General features: G+C 39.5%; 1 pseudogene; it reads right to left on the bottom strand.

The window, feature by feature from the left end:
- LOC143656575 (general transcription factor 3C polypeptide 6 pseudogene) overlaps window positions 1-8,512 on the bottom strand; it is a 36,116-nt pseudogene extending 27,604 nt beyond the window's left edge.
- Between the last annotated feature and the right edge of the window lie 295 nt (window positions 8,513-8,807).

The following is an 8,807-nucleotide window of genomic DNA, read 5'->3' on the forward strand; positions in this document are numbered from 1 at the left end:
AAGATAGTAGGCATGAGTCTATCACCTAAGATAGAAGGTTAACATGATAAAAGGCACAGAAAATATGAGATTTGGATACAAGTAATAGGGCCAGAGCAGCACAAGAAGAACGCAGGGTGACAATGAGCAACCCTCTCTCTGTAGCCAGTTTTCTCATGCTACCTGCCCAGGATTACAGCTGTTTTGTGCACACAGGTGAGGACAAGAACTGGAGGTGAAGGGCACCCCTGAAACGAACGAACTGGGCAGCCTCTCTCCAAGTAACTGCACAAGCAATTCCAATCTCTGGGTACATTTTGCCTTTGTTAACACACTCCAACAATTTAAATATCCATCTTTCTAGTGTCTAATATTTGATCAGAGACTTTGGTATAATCAGAAAATGAAGTGGTTAATAGCTAAGGAAGCCAGCAAGAAAAAAGTTGAAGGACTTACAATTAACCTTCAAATTAAATGACCTTGTGCATAAGGCATCAGGTATTCATTTAGATGTTAGAATTATTTACTTAAATATGTTACAGATAATAGTGGCGGTTATCAAATACCATGATATCTTGAAGGAACAAGAAATGAAAATACGTGTAAATTTGTTAAATTCTAACTGCAAACATAGTAAATGAAATCTACTTAAGTACTGATAATTTTAGCTAACAATTATTGAATGTGTGCAATGGACTAAATACTGTACTATGTATTTTTAATGAACATTTTTATTTAATACTAAACACATGATATAGGCAATATTATTTAAATGTTAAAGTAGCATATTTCATAAGCAATATACCATAAACATTCTTTAATCACTGAACACATAAGCAAGGTCAGAATGTGTTTGAGGAATAATGCGTTTTAGAAAGATAATATTTTTTGTCTTACTTTAAATGCAAACAATGATATTGGCATTTTATATAGTGAATTGTTCTTCCATTAAAATACATTTAAAATAAATGCTTAAATCTTTGTGGTTGCACACAATAATTCATTTTTGTCTATAACAGAATATTTTCCAGTATGTAGGATGGCCAAACTGAGAAGTTTTAAGAATAGTAATAGTACTATATTTCTTATCCTATTATGGTGGGATAATGTGCTGGTTTGAAACTGTGGTGTACCCCAGCAAAGCCATGTTCTTAATACTGATTTAATGTCATAAGGTGAGAACTTCTGATTAGGTGGTTTCCATGGAGATGTATCTCCACCCATTCAAGGTGGGTCTTCATCCACTTACTGGTGTCCTTGAAGAGGGAACAATTCTGAAAGAAGCTTCAGAGTTAACACAGAGAGAGATGTTTGGAAATGCAGAAAAAAAATGTCCATGGGAAGCTGTTTGAAACCAGAAGCCAAAGGGTCAGTAGATGCCAGCCAAGTGCCTTACCAGACTGGCCTTTCTTGAGTCAAGGCATCATTCTCTGGATGCCTTAGCTGGACATTTTCATGGCCTTAAACTGTAAACTTGTAACTTAATAAATTCCCTTTATAAAAGCCAACCGATTTATGGAGTATTGCATTTCCGGCAGCACTAACAAACTAAGCAGATAATAAGTCAAATTATTCACTGATGTATTCTCTAATAGTGAAAATTTTCCAACCTTTAAAAAAAAATTCAACCTTTTAAAAAAATTCAAAAATTGAGCCTTCTTTCAAAAGTAAGAATATTTTAATTAAGCACCATAGACCCTTTATCTAGATTCAGTAATTGTTAACTTTTGTGGTACTCTGTGTAGGTGTATATTTTATATACATACATAAATATACATGTACATAAACATTATATTTTACTATACACACATATAAAACATATGAATGTACTTTGTTCTGAGTTATTTAAAGTTAAGTTGCAAATGCCACCTCACCTCACAAACTCCATGAAAAAAAAAATATATATATATATATATAAAGCCCTATTTCGCAGTCATGTAGAGGGGAAAGGACAGCTACCAAATGCATGTTTCATGACTTTTGGGCTCCTGGTGCTTTCCTGTATGAAGCATGATCAGATGTATCCCTTGCTTTTTGTTTGGGATAATGCCCAAAAGAGAGGAAGCCCCTGTTCATACTCAGAGATGATACCAGGACTAATTGCAACTAGATAAAGTCCCAGTAAAACAGGATGTCCCGGAAGCCAAGTGAGGACACAGCAGTATTTCAAGAACGAGGTTGGTCATGTTAGATGCTGGCCAGATGTGAGCACAACTAAACACTGGTTCAGGAAATATGGAGGTCATACTAGTGACACTGACTAAGGATAAGAAAGAGGAAGAGAGCCTGACTGGATTGAATTAAAGAGAACACGGGACATTAGCAAGCAGAGACAAATCTTTAAAGGAGTTTGCTTAAAAGGGAGCAGAGAAATACAGCAATAATTAGAAGATGACATAGGACCAAAGTTTTGTTTTAATATAGATGCTGTGTTTCATATGCGGCAGGAAATGGTTCAGTTGAGGAAAAATACTGATGATGACGGGGGAAAGTAGATAATTGAAGAAACAACATCAAGAAGAGAGATGGGATAAAGTATAGTACATTAGCGAAGGGGTTGACCTTTAGTAACAGAATAAGAGAGAGATATACCATTAGTGGTAGTTAGATTCAGTTGTCAACTTGACCAGGTGAGGATACCTAGTTCTGTTGCTGCAGACACAAGCCAATGGTATGTGAACCTCATCTGTTGCTGATTACATCTGCAGTCGGCTAGGAGGCGTGTCTGCTGCAATGAAGGACGTTTGACTTAATTGGGTGGTGCTTAAATGAGAGATCGCAATGTAGCACAGCCTAAGCAGCTCAGCATTCCTCATCTCAGCACTCACAGCTCAGCCCAGGCCTTTGGAGATGCAGAAAGAAGTCACCCCAGGGAAAGTTGTTGGAACCCAGGGGCCTGGAGAGAAGGCCAGCAGAGAGTATCCTGTGCCTTCCCACGTAAGAAAGAACCTCAGTGGAAAGTTAGCTGCCTTTCCTCTGAAGAACTAACAAAATAAATCCCCTTTTATTAAAAGCCAATCTGTCTCTGGTGTGATGCATTCCGGCAGCTAGCAAACTAGGACACCATCCATCAAAAGAGAACAAAAATATGGGTAGTCACCAGTGAGTGGGCAGATTTTGAGATGAAAAGTTTATGTAGCTCTTTTCTGATTTCTATTTTCTTAGAAAAAATAAGGATGTAATTGTCAACCTTAAGTAGGAAGGAAGCTAGGACCATTGGAGGATAGAAAGATAAATATAAAATCATCATCTTGGAAAGTAGAAATGGAAATTTACCAGAGGAATGTAAGTGGATTGCGGGACATACTAATTGCTCACTTGAGACATGACAATCATAAATTTAGAAGTGCCACCGAGAAGCACATTGTTTTTCTCTTACCATATTCTGTGATGTGAGTGTGGGTACCAGGTGAGTGGAGAATTGGTTTTCATCAGTTAAGATTCAGCCAGATGAATTACAGGTGCTGTAAGTGGTAAGTGCAAGAGAAGTGAAGGTCTATATAAGGGAATGATTATAATGATGGATCAAGGAAGCTAAGGTGAGAAAAATGGAAGGAGAGAACTTGAAAAGCGGGAAGGAAAAGGAAGAAGTGGAATCAGTGAATGACTTCTAACTTTTTTTTTTGTCTTCAAACTTAAGTTTTTTTTTTTGCTTTTTCTCCTTTTGCATGGGCAAGAACCAGGAATCTAACCTGGGTCCCTGGCATGGCAGGCGAGAGCTCTGCCTGCTGATTGAGCCACCGTGGCTCACCCCAAACTTAAGTTTTAATGTAGTTCTTTGCCTTCTGTTTGCTTTATCTTTTAGTATTTTTTTATTTTTAACTTTTTTTATCGTATAATATAACATATATACAAAGCAAAGAAATAAAAAAGCAATAGTTTTCAAAGCACTCTTCAACAAGTAGTTATAGGACAGATCCCAGAGTTTGTCATGAGCTACCATACGATACTCTCATAGTTTTCCTTCTAGCAGCTCCAGAATACAGGAGGCTAGAGGGCTTAAACATTTTTATCATCACAATTGACTTTTTTCGTTCTTTTTCTGTGAAACATAGCATATACACAAAAAGGCTAAAAATTTCAAAGCACAGCACCATAATTAGTTGTAGAACATATTTCAGAGTTTGACATGACATGGGTTACAATTTCACAATTCTAGGTTTTTAATTCTAGCTGCTCTAAAATATTGGAGACTAAAAGAGATGTCAATTTAGTGATTCAGTATTCATATTCATTTGCTAAATACTATATTCTCTGTAAAACTCCACCATCACCTTTGATCTTTCCATCCCCCTCTTTAGGGATGTTTGGGTTCCTGTCCAATATGAAAAATTTATTGTTTGGGATAATGCCTAAAAGAGAGGAAGCTCCTGTTCATACTCAGAGATGATACCAGGACTAATTGCAACTAGATAAAGTCCCAGTAAAACAGGATGTCCCGGAAGCCAAATGAGGACACAGCAGTATTTCAAGAACGAGGTTGATCATGTTAGATGCTGGCCAGCATCTTTCATATAAATATGAAAAATTTTTATTTTTCATATTGGGCAGGGTCTGCCACTAATATGGGGTAGGGAGATGGAACTATCTGGTGTTGTGGAGAGGCTGGGCTAGGTTTCAGGATTTATCTGGAACAGGGACCCATCTGGAGGTTGTAGGTTTCTGGAAAGTTATTCTAGTGCATGGAACCCTTGTGGAATCTTACATATTGCCCTAGATGTTCCTTAGGATTGGCTGGAATAGTCCTGGTTGGCAGGTTATGACAGGTAGCAAAGTCTACCTGGAACTTGTGTAAGAGCAGCCTTCAGAGTAGCCTCTTGACTCCATTTGAACTCTCTCTGCCACTGACACTGTATTATTTACACTTCTTTTCCCCCTTTTGGTCAGGATGGAATTGTTGATCCCATGGTGCCAGGTCTGGATTCATCCCTGGGAGTAATCTCCCATGTCACCAGGGAGACTTTCACTCCTGGACATCATGTCCCACATAGGGGGTAGGGCAATGATTTCATTTGCAGAGTTGGGCTTAAAGAGAGTGAGGCCACATCTGAGCAACAAAGGAGGTCTTCCAGAAGTAACTCTTAGGTATACCTATAGGTAGTTTAAGCTTCTCTGCTATCTACATAAGCTTCACAAGAGTAAGCCTCAAGATCAAGGGCATGGCCTATTGTTTGACACTGTATCAGGGGATTCCCTGATGGTAAGGTTTAATAGTTCCTTATTCTTTCTCCTCTCCCTTAGGGGAGTTTTTCCTAGTGATAACCTTTAACCATATGTTTTTCTTAATGTGCCCCAAAGCCCTTTTCTCACTTTGTCTTCTACAATTTGGTTTGCTATGTTTAAATGACATCTTTTGGCTCCTCCCTATGACCTACTTTTGTAAAATTTTAACTTTGTCAGGATACACAGTATTTACATACAATTTTCCTACTTTTTTTTCTCACCTTAATGTTGGTGTTGATTCTCCTATTGAAAATATCTAATACTCACTAGATTTCTTTTCCTGAAGTTCTCTGGGTCCTGTTGGGTGAATAAGCTCATCCTGTAAAATGAAGCGATCAATATACAGAACTTCGGTTTGGCGCCATGAAAACGTTTTGGTAATAGATGATAGTGATGGTAGCACGATGTTGTAAATGTAATCAACACCACTGAATTGTATATTTGAACACGGTTAAAATGGAAATTATTAGGTTAAATATAGGTTATATATTTGTTATTTATATGTGTGTGTGTTATAGGTTAAATACACCAACAAAAATTAAAAAAAAAAAAACCATAGACAAAAGAGTGAACTCCAAAAAGAAAGGAAATAAAGAGTATGCTATTCTTTGGGTTCTTATATACTGAAAATATTTCTTTTCTCTAGTCTCAGGTAAAAGGCCAGACTCACAAACATCATTTACTTTTTATTTCAGCCACAAGTACATTGAACAGTTGTATACAAGCTCAGATCAGACTCACCTCACACTGAGAATTTTGTTCTTATAAGTGCAGACCATGCACGTATTTTCATTTTTTGCCCCAGACCTTCTTCAAAAATGCAGTTAATATATGAGTACATATCAGAAGACCAAAGAAATAATATCTTCCTGGGTAAAGCTAAACTAAGGGCAATGAAAGCATTGGATAAATATTTCAGTCATCCCTCCTTCATGCAGACACCTCTGAGAGGAATTCTAAACGCCCCCACCCAGGAGGAATCATGACTTAGGTCACCACTGTTCCTGAGGAACCTTAAAAATGCATTCTGAGGCTTAACTGCTTCCTTGGATTATTCTCCCTACTCCCTCTCTCCAACTTTCTATAGTCATTGTTTTAGCTTATAAAGCTGCTGAAATTCAATATATCGGAAATGGGTTGGCTTTCACATGGGGATTTAATAACTTACAAGTTACAGTTCTGGGGCTGTGAAAATGTCCTAATCAAGGTATCAACAGGCCACACTTTGTCCCCAAAGACTGGCTGCCTGTGATCCTCAGCTCCTCTGTCACATGCCTAGGCACATGGTGACATCTGCTGGTCTCTTCCATCTCTCCAAAGCTTTGTTGCTTCCAACTTCTGGATTCTTCATCTGTGGTTTTCCTTCTGAGCCTCTGTGTTTTTCTCTTATCTTCTGTGTCCTTTCTCTGCCGTTTTTCTCTGAGTTTCTAACCATCTTTTATCCTCTTACATAGGACTTCAGTCCTGAATGAGGTGGGCCACATCTCAACTTAAGATCCTACTCACAATAAGTGCCCACAGGAATGGATTAGCTTTAAGAATATGACCTTACCTGGGGCACATACAGCTTCCAACCATTACAGTCCCCTCCAAGATAATGCAATTACCCTTAAGAGCTTATCTCAGGTTCTGCTTCCAGGAACATCCAGATTAAGGGTGTTGGTAGAAGTAATCATTGGAGAAGGAGGATCCCTGTGATGGGGTTCTAGAAATGAGTCATTCATCCATGACAAACCGTGAGTAACCCATCTTGGTAATAAGAATCCCTAGTATTTTGATAAAGATCTAAGGTCTCAGGGTCGTGGGCATGTTAGAATTGCTTTTTCATTTGAAACCAAAAAATTCACCAGCTGATTCGATTCATCAAGAGATCCCAGAGGATGCTCCTTTTATTGAATCAGTAAGGAATGAAGTAATGTCAAGTGGGGTGGGGTAGGGGGTAGTATCTTTGAGAAGGTTTGTAGTGGCTATGTCCTAAAACCAGGGTTGAAAGAATGAGATGTGCCTTGAAACTGACCTCATTAGTAGAATGGGGGTGATAGAACTCTGGTTTAGCAAAGTGAAGGCACTGACACCACTTATAGGTTAGAAGCAAGGTAGAAATAATCACTTATAATTAGCAGTTAGACTGCAGTGGAAACCAAGGATCCATGACAATGAAAAATTAACATGGAACAAGTTAGATGGGTAACCATCAATGGATAACAGCTTATAGAACTCAGAAAAAAGCTAAATTAATTGATTGGTTTAGAAGCAGGGGCTAAGCTGGGAGTTGGTGCTCTTCATAGGTGGAGTTTAAATTTTAAGCACCACAATATTCACGCAGAGTTCTAACTGCCAGAGGGCAGATGTTGGGTAGTGAACTTATCACTAGAGTGCAACTGCTAGAGCTGTAACTGCCAGAGGGCAAGAGGAGTCACGTGACTGTTGTGTAGGCTGGAGAGGGCTTTGTGGGTTTCCTGGAATTCATGGATGGAGGAAGCTTCTGGGCACATTTGCTAGAGGTTGGTCACATCTTGGGGGAAGGGGTTCCACCTAACACTCCAGTTTTTTCCTTTTCGTTTTCTTGGGAAGAAGCTGGTTTTAAGAGTCCCACTTGTAGGAGGCATTTAATAATAGGTTCGATTCCTTGGGGGACTTCAGAGGTTATGGGGTATTAGGGATGAGCAGGAAAGGTGGTGGGGTCCCTAAGGTGAATAGTAACTGGTTCATGGGAGGCCGTGACAGTGGGAGTTTCTGTGTTCCATACTTTAGGGTCGACAAGAGAAGGAGAGAAGGAGGGGTTGGTAGGGTCTGTTGAAGAGGTTGCATTGACTCAAGACAGAAGGAAGATGCCTGATGCAACTTGAGGAGAAGGAATGAGTATTTGGGCTTTTAACCAGCTAGGATATCCCTTCCTAAGATTGGTGTGGGGCAGTGTGGGAGGATAAGTGATGAGAGAGCAAATATGTCGTTGTCAAGTGAACAGGGTAGGAGTGGAGTAGCTAAATTCTCTGAAACGATGCCATCAACCCCAATTATTGAGACCAAAGATTTGTTAGTTGGCCCTTCATACTCAGGAAGAGCAGAGTAACTGGTCCCTGTTGCTATAAGAAATAAAATAAGCTTACCTACTCCTAAGAGAGTTACTGAGTTTCCACTGAGTGATCCTTGCAGGGTCTTGCATGGTTCCAGGGTAACTTCGGTCCTCTGCCACCAGTCCTATGAGTTCTGGAAGGTCAAAGCTGGGGGTCTTGCTCAAAGCTGGGGTCTTGCTCAAGTGCGTAACTGATGTACCCGTGGCTTGAGGGGCCTGTGGGCAGTTGGACATTCAATGACCCTCCTACTTGCAGAGCGGGCATGACCCTGGGTGGGGGTCCAGCATTGTTTGAGCGAGTGTCCACATTTAAAACAAGTTCCCACTGGGCTTTTCTTTCACAGTTTAGGAGAGTCTTGGGTTTCTCTCATTGTGGAAGCAAGGAGTTGGTAAGCCTGAATGCAGGATTTAGCTGTGGCTTCCTCCTTAAGTTTATCCTGCTGGGCCTTTTCCATCTCTCTATTAAAGATTTTAAATACTAGATTTACTAGGTTGTTTTGGGAACTTTGGGGTCCTGCTTCTGACTTTT

The sequence above is a fragment of the Tamandua tetradactyla genome, chromosome 14, assembly GCF_023851605.1.
Source record: "Tamandua tetradactyla isolate mTamTet1 chromosome 14, mTamTet1.pri, whole genome shotgun sequence".
Taxonomy (NCBI): Eukaryota; Metazoa; Chordata; class Mammalia; order Pilosa; family Myrmecophagidae; genus Tamandua; species Tamandua tetradactyla.